This window comes from Notamacropus eugenii, chromosome 4, assembly GCF_028372415.1.
Source record: "Notamacropus eugenii isolate mMacEug1 chromosome 4, mMacEug1.pri_v2, whole genome shotgun sequence".
Lineage (NCBI taxonomy): Eukaryota > Metazoa > Chordata > Mammalia > Diprotodontia > Macropodidae > Notamacropus > Notamacropus eugenii.
In genome coordinates this window covers 118,404,037-118,412,791 of record NC_092875.1, presented here as the reverse complement: position 1 = coordinate 118,412,791, position 8,755 = coordinate 118,404,037, and the positions used below count along the sequence as shown (strand labels likewise).

The 8,755-nt window shown below is 39.8% G+C and overlaps 1 long non-coding RNA gene across 1 annotated transcript; it reads left to right on the top strand.

Annotated features, from left to right (window-relative positions):
- Positions 1 to 342: 342 nt before the first annotated feature.
- On the top strand, positions 343 to 4,520 carry LOC140498238 (uncharacterized). Its single transcript, XR_011965033.1, has 2 exons — positions 343 to 554; positions 4,320 to 4,520. It is a non-coding gene; the product is annotated as an uncharacterized lncRNA (long non-coding RNA).
- The last annotated feature ends 4,235 nt before the right edge of the window (positions 4,521 to 8,755 follow it).

The following is an 8,755-nucleotide window of genomic DNA, read 5'->3' as shown; positions in this document are numbered from 1 at the left end:
CAGATACATACACATTAACAGACATAGATACCATCATAGACATGAGCCACACTGACACACATGATCTGAACACATATGTGATCACATAAAGCTCTATGGGGGTTGATGCACAGAATGGATTTGCTCTCTGGCTTCACTGTCTTGCATAGGATTACATCTATACCCACCTAGAGCTATTTTCCAGCTTCTGTGCATTCTTTTCCTGTTTTCTCTGCACTCCCTCTTATTCCTCCCCCTGCCAATATCTCTTGGCAGTAGCTGGCCTGGGCTGTGCCCACCTCCCCTAGGAGAATGTTGCAATCTCCTCTGCAGGCCTGTTTGCCTTATTGCTGTACACTTGCTTGAAAGGGCACCATGGGGCTGTTCTCGCTGGAGCTGAGGGCGGAGGAGGACGGGCACATCCTGTTAACCTTTCTGTGTGCGAATTGGCTGCCAAGAAACTCCTGGCAGAGCAGGACAGTGGCTTCTAGGGACTGGCTCTGTTTGGGCTTTTTCTTCTCTGTCTACAGCTACCAAGTTCAGAGAGCCTACATGGATTTGGTTCTTCCTCTCAGGTACCCTAAGGGGCTCTGTTTGGTAGGAACCAGGGTCTAGATTGGATATAAAACTCCCAGGGAATTTGTAGTATCATTTCAGGATTTAAGGATCAGTTGTGTGTGTAAGCATGCGTGTATGTACATGTATGTGTTCATGCGTGTAGTAGATGAACCTTTTTGCATTGGTGGGAATCTCATTAGGAAAGCAGGAAAGTGGAGAGGGATGGAAGTAGTGAAAGGAAGATTGGCTGATAGCTTCCAGTGTGTCTGATATTCCCCAGGGTCAAATGAGGCATCTTCCAAATCAATAGAGATATTTCCAGGCCAGTGGTCACAGAATCACAGACTTAGAGCACTAAGGGACCTTAAAAATGATCTAGACCTTCCCCATTATTTTACAGATGAAGAAACAAGAAGCGGGCAGTTAGGTGATGCAATAGATAGAGCATTGGCTCTGAAGTCAGGAGGACTTGAGTCCAAATCCAGCCTCAGACATACACTAGCTGTGAGACCCCAGGCAAGTCACTTAACCCTGATTGCCTCAAACAAGCAAAAATCAAGGAAGAAACAGAAATGACATGCTAGCCCAAGGTCTCTCAGTTAAGAAGACTCAGGATCAGTGATGCCTTTCCTTACCCACCATCATTAAGACATTCACTTTGCCATGGTTTTTCAGCCATGGTGATGCCTTTGCCCACCCATTCTTTGTCACCAAGTTCCCCTTGTGACCAAGGTCATGTGTAGTTGAGATGATTGACTGGGGCTAGGAGTACAGTCTGAGCTATGCAGCAGAGTTTTCTTCTTTTCTTTCCCTCTGAGCAAAGCCAACTGGTACAATCAAAAGACTTATGGGCTTTGGTGGACTGTAATGAGTCACCAGTGTGAAGTGTTACCCAAAGACGCTCACACTATCTTAGGCTGTAATAATTGGAGCTGATGTGCACTGTACCCAGTCATTGGGATTTCAAGCTGGAAGGAACTGTTGTACAACCCCCTCATTTCACACAAGTAGAAATCAAGGCTCAGTGCAGGCAAGTGTCTTAAGAATACCTGGGTAATAGAAGGTAGAATCTAGATTCAAACCCAGGTCCAAAGCTCTTGATGATATGGCTGTGCATTTAAGTCTGGAGATGACATGGGAGATTAAATTAGGGACTGCGAATGAATGTTCAGGGCAGTTAGATGGCCCAGCGGATAGAGTACTAAGTCTGGAGTCAGGGAGACTTGTATTCAAATGTAGCCTCAGACACTTACTAGCTGTGTGTCCCTGGGCAAGTCATTTAACCCCAAACAAGGGTTCCTCAGTTTCCCTATCTGTTAAATGAGCAGGAGAAAGAAATGGCAAACCATTCCAATATATCTGCCAAGAAAACCCCAAATGGAGTTGGACATGACTGAAATGACTGAACAACAAAACAGCAAAATAAATGCTGGGTGAATGAATGAAAGGCTCATCCTAAGAAGACAATGGGAAAGTGGGAAAGAATGATGTCTCTGGAGTTGGAGGATCTGAGTTCTTTCCTAGCTCTGTTACTTGCTACTTATATGACTTCAGATAAGTCATCTCCCTTTTCTTGCAGCTCATTTTTCTCACTTGTAAAACGAGGGGGTTGAATAGATATTCTCTTAGATATTTTCCAGCTCTACTCAGCATTTCTAGCGGTCCCTTGTCTGATATGCTCCAGAACCCAAAGCAGTTGGGGTTCTCTGCTTCTAACACTTCTCCACTGCTAAGTTCCCCACAACTCTCCTCCACTCCTTCTTGGTTGGCATGTCTTATGCTCATATGCTTACACATTCACCATTTGCGGTCTTTTTTTTTTTTTTTTAACACCACTTGGGTTGTACTCTTGGAGATGCTAATGCATATGCTATATGCCTCATATGAAGGTTGGAGCCCTGTCTGTGGCACTTTCATTCAGAGAATTTAGAAGTAGAATGGTTCTTAGGGGTGATCTTGCTTCCCCCTCTACTACATCTTTCAATACCATCCCATTCTCTCTGTTCCCACAACACCCTGCCCCTCCCCCCCTTTCAGGCTCTTATCACCTCTACCCTAGACTACAACAATGCCCTCCTGAGTGTTCTTCCTGCCTTCATTCTCTCCCAACTTCAATTTTTCTATTTATGCTAAAGGGATTTTTCTAAAGTACAAATCTAAATATGTCCTTGTCTTATTAAATAAACTCCAGTGGCTCCCTATTGCCTTGAAGATTAAATATAAATTCTTATTGGCTTTTAAAGCCCTTCAGAACCTGGTCCTAATTTCCCATTACAACTTTGTAATACATTTACTTCCATTTCTCCTTTCTGTGGTTTAGCCAGACTAGCTTTTTAATGGTTCCTCACACACAATAGCTCATCTCCCATCACCAGACCTTTGCCCTGTGTCTAGAATGCACTCCCTTTTCACCTTCACCTCTTAGAATCCCTGATTTCCTTCAAAACTCAGCTCAAGTACCATCTTCTCTATGAAGCCTTTCCTGGTCCTCCCAACTGCTAGCACTCACATCCCCCACCCCCTCACCATTAACTTATATTTATTTAGGGGTGGCTAGGTGATATAGCAGATAGAGTGCTGGGTCTGGAGTCAGAAAGACCTGAATTTAAATCCAGCCTCAGAGACTTACTAGCTAGTACTTACTAGTACTTGACTTACTGGTCAAGTCACTGAACTTTTGCCTCAATTTCCTTATCCATAAAGTGTAAAGGGGGTTGATTAGATACTCTCTCAGATATTTTCCAGCTCTAAATCAGCATTTCTAGGGGGCCCCTGTCTCATATGTTGGAAATATAAGAATAATAGGTAATATAAGAATGGTACCTACCTCCCAGAATTGTTGTGAGGGTCAAATGATGCTGGCACATTTTAAGTGCTGTATAAATGTTATTGTTATTGGCATATAGTTACATATGTACATGTTGTTTCTCCTGTAAGCTCCTTGAGAGCAGGGAATATTTCATTTTTGTTTTTTTTTCCCCAGTTCCTAGTACAGTGCTTGGGAGATAATAAGAGCTTTACAGATGCTTATTGATAGATAATCTAATCCAATCTCTAAGTTCATTTTATAGATGAGGAAAGGTCCAGAGATGTCTTATAACTTGCCCAACATTTTGAATCAAGGTCCTGACTCTAAATTGGATTCTCTTTCCACTACACCATGGGTCATGGATCATTGAAACGTTGACTCTGGGCACCTACCTGGATATCTTCCATACTATTTGGGTTGTAAAACAAAGGAAGCTTCTGACATGCTGGGATAGAATTGACCCATGACTATCTGGATGAAATCATATGGTAAGGTAGGGCCTTTGCCAGCTGTGTTCTGAATCCACATGTGACAAGCAACCCGCCCAACTTCTCCAGAAAGGGGTTTTTGCCAATCCCTGAACTCTATGGGTACTTAGAGACCTGAATGGCCTTCCTGTTTATCAGTCAAATGGGCAGAGGGGAGTTCTCTGCTTTCTTGAACTTCATTGAAATGGAAAATCATGGAATCATAGAATCTCAAGAATTGAATGGGACTTCAGAACCCATCCAATCCAGTCTGTCCCTGAGCAAAGAAACCCCTCTATGGTATTCTGCAAAATGCCTTTGTTTGTATCTAAGAACCTATTTCCCAGTGATGAAGGCTATTCTTCTCTGATTAGGAAGCTGTAGCCTAGGTGAAATGAGAAGTCTCTCTTGTGCGGGTGGTTGGACTATTGTTCTATGGCCCATCTGAAGTGAAGATATGAGATTAACTAGATGGCCAACCTCTAAAAGTCTCCTCTTGTCCATAGATTCCAGGATTCTTTGATTTTGGGATGTTGTTGATGTGGAAAAATCATGCAGTGAAAGGAGGCTAAAATCTGCGAGTTTCCTGAAGATTTGAATGAAGTCTTGGTCTCCATTCATGTCCTCCTCCAATGCCTCCTGATGGTGTGGAATGGGACCTTTGTTCCTTTTCTTTTCTTTTTCTAAAAAATAAATAATTAATTTGTTTTTCGTTTTCAGCATTCACTTCCATAAGATTTTGAGTTCTAAATTTTCTCTCGCTCTTTCTCCTCCCCCCTCTACAAGACGGCATGCAAACTGATATGGGCTCTACTTATACATTCATATTAAACATATTTTCATATTAATCATGATGTAAAGAAGAATTAGAACCAATGGGAGGAACCATGAGATATAAGAAACAATACAAAATAACAAAAGAAAAGGAGAGCAAATAGTATGCTTCCATCTGCATTCAGGCTCCAAAGTTCTTTCTTTGGATGTGGACAGCATTTTCCTTTGTGAGTCTTCTGGAATTGTCTTAGATCCTTGCATTGATGAGAAGAGCTAAGTCTATCCAAGTCAGTCATTGCACAATGTGGCTGTTACTATGAACAATGTTCTCCTGGTTCTGCTCATTTCACTCAGAATGAGTTCATATAAGTCTTTTCAGGTTTTTCTGAAGTATACCTGCTCATCACTTTTTATTGCAGCAGTATTCCATTATATTCGTATTCCACAACTTGTTCAGCCATTCTCCCATTGATGGACATACCCTCAATTTCCAATTCTTTGCCACCACAAAAAGAGCTGCTATAAATATTTTTGTACATGTGGGTCCTTTTCTCATTTATATGATCTCTGTGGGATATAGACCTAGAAGTGCCATTTCTGGGTCCAAGGGTATGAACATTTTTATAGCCCTTTGGTCATAGGTCTGAATTGTTTTCCAGAATGATTAGATCAGTTCACAACTCCACCAACAACGCATTAGTGTTCCAATTTTCCTGCATCTTCTTCAACATTTATCATTTTCCTGTTTTGTCACGTTAACCAATCTGAGAGGTATGACATGGTACTTCAGAGTTGTCTTGATTTGCCTTTCTCTAATCAATGGAACCTTTGGTTCTTCAAGGCTATGTTAGTGGAACCAAAGCCTGGCAAGTTCTACCAAACTGAAAAGGCCTTGAGGATGACCCTGGTAGTAATGTCTGTTTTCTGAGGATCAGCCAAGCTACATGTAAATAGGCTAATTTACATAAATAGGCATAATTTACATAATCATCTGATGAACAGATGATTAATTTTTCATCCAAAGAAATTCACTAAATTAGCGATTCAGCTGTAATAGACTTGTGATCTGTAGCAATAGATCATGGGGCTGATTTCACAGTTATACTGACAATTCACAGATATTTGAAATATTGGATTAGAATATTGGATGGGGAATAGATATCTTGGAAGCATGATAAAAGTCTGGACTGGGTTGTGGCATGGGGCAAACATTGTACCCAGCTGTGTTTAACCAAAGGCTAGGAATCAGGGAATTTTGCATTCATTAGAGAATTCATTAAGTAGCAGATCAGGTTCATCTATCTCTAAATCAGGTGTTCTTATACTAGTCCATCTCCCTCCCCCTGCCCTTTTTTATGTCATAGTCCCTATTAACAGTTTGGTGAAGCCTATGGACCTCTTCTCAGAATAATTTTAAAAATAATTCATAGTTGAAGGAAATGTTAAATTTCAATTAACAGTTAGTGAAAATAAATATGTAATTCCCCCCCCCCCCATTCAAGTTCACAGGCCCCCTGACAACTATTCACAGACCCCATGTGAATACCACCTACTCTAAATGCTAAGAATTTTAAAGGCTGTTGTGGCAAAGCAGCTAAGCTAATAGTAATCTTATTAATTATAGATATTTAAATTGTGTCTTAAGGTTTTCAAAGTGTTTCATATAAATGACCACATCTAAGCCTCACAGCCTTGTTATATTATCTCTGTTATTACCATCATCACTTTACAGGTGAGGAAACTGAGTTTTACAGTGGATCACTATTTTCTAACCAACTGCGCTGAGTTCTATAAGTTTATTGTCTATTTCACATGGTGTACAGTAAAATTATAGGATTTATACTTCCAAGGTTGGAAATAAAAGTTACTTTCTTTCTTCTTTTAAAATAATACTTTATTTTCCCTCTAATTACATGTTAAAACAATTTTTAACATTTTAAAAAAGTTTTGAGTTCCAAATTTTATTGCTCCCTCCCTTTTCTTCTCCCTCCCTAAGATGGTAAGCAATCTGATATAGGAAATATAAGTTACTTTCAGAAAGCCTGAAATTATTTCAGAGATGTCATATCTCTAATAAGTTATTAAGGGATATTAAGATGGCTTGGGGACCCATCCCTAATCTTTACACCTTATGTCATAGACATTTAGATTCTAGTACTGAAATGAGACTTAAAGTGATCATTTGGTCCAGAAGCCCTTTCAGTTAAGTAATATTATAATTCTAATTTCACAGACAAAGAAATTGAGGCCCAGAAATGTCAAACCACACAGAGAGTCAGTGATAGAATTGGAATTAGAATCTAGACAATTCAAAAAGGCTCGTAACACTTAGAACAGCATCTGTTAAAAATGCCTTAGGATGGGTTTCTGTATAGGGTAGGAGGTTGGTATAGATGACTTTTAAGTTTTCTTTCAACTCAGTGAATCTTTGATCTGAGGTCAAATTTAATGGCCCTGTTCTATTTTAATGACCCTAAATGATTTTTCAAGATTTCAGGGCCATGCGAGGCTAATTGCTGATCTCCTTATAAAGAGGCAGGTTTGTGCTTGCACAGAAAGAGGTTGCATGGGGTAGTAGAAAGAGGGATGGCTCTCTGGTCAGAAGACAACAGTTCAATTCCCAGCTTTCCCCTACTTACAAGCTGTGTGAGCTTGGGCAAATTAGTTACGTTCTCTAGGCCTCAGTTTCTTTCTCTGTAAACTCAGCGGATTGGTCCCTCCCAGATTTAAATCTATGATAATATTTAATATTCATAAAGACTTAGCACAATAAGGTTCTGGCACACAGTAGGTGCTTAATAAATGCTTATTTCTTTTCCTTGCTTCCTGTGAATCTGATTTCTATCTAGTACAGTGTTTCAAGGATATTTCAAGGATAAGAACCATGATTTCTGAGATCATGCAAGTCCCTTGCTTCCCTAGAGGACTAGAAGGATCTATAAATTTGATTTAATAGAAATGTCTTTCCTTTCCCTTCTCCCCCATATTATTAAGTTCTATGGCCATTTCAGCACAACTTCCTATGGAGTAATGTTCCAGGTTTGGTAAAAGTTTCAAATTCTGGGTGAAAGCTACTTATGACCCTAAGTATGTCACTTTCCCCTCTATGGACTTCAGTTTCTTTACCTGTAAAATGAGGAATTGAAGTTCAGTGATCTGTCTCCCTTGCACTTCTATCTAATGGTTCTGTGATATTCCTGCATTTGAAAAATACGTGCATATGGTGATAACTAATCTGGAAATAACTTCTGTTCTTTAATTTGGTTTCTTCCAGTGCACATTAGTGACTACCTTGCTTAGGACAGAGGCCAGCACTATTATTTCCATTCAGTAGTTAGATAAATGGAAGCATTAGAAGGCACAGTGGTCTGACAAAGCTTGCATACATTCCAGTAAAGAACTTGTGCTCAGTTTCCTGAGTCACCGCTAAACCCACTGAACACATTGCCTCCCTTTGAAGATTCAAATCTGGATTTAGCTTAGATGTGGTATGGTCATGGGTCAGATTTTTTTTCTTTCTGTCTGTGCCTAAGCTAATAAGGATATTTCAGACAGATAGTTATAAAGAGTTCTTTTTTTTTAAAATTAACTCATAAGTCTCACAGTAATCCTATGAAATGCTGAATGCAAATACTGTAATATTCATTTTACAGATGGAGAAAATAAGGTTCAGAGAGTTAGGTAACTTGTCTGAGATCACACTGCCTCTAATCAGAAGAACCAGAATTTGAAACCAAGATTGTAAGTTCCTTCAGGGCATGAATTGCCTTTTCCTTATTTTGTATCATTAGAATTTAGCACAATTCTTGTTACATTGTAGGAACTTAATAAATGGTTATTGAATGGAACTTCTTATTGAATTGAATTCTTTTCTCTAGTCCAGATGTGGATGAAGGTATAGATGGCAAACTTATCAGACCTGCATAGGTTAGGGAAGGACAGCTCAACACATTGAATGATAGATAGCACCAACATCCAAAGAATTCAGGGATGAACCAAATCCAGTGAGATTTAACAGGGATGAAAATAAAGGCTCACCCTTAGACTCGGATAATCATTTTCACAAGTCCAAGATAGGGGAGGTATGCCTTCCTAGATAGTAACACTTTTTCCTTTATGCTCCAGGAGTGGGGAACCTGTGGTCTCTAGGTCACATGTGGCTTTCTAG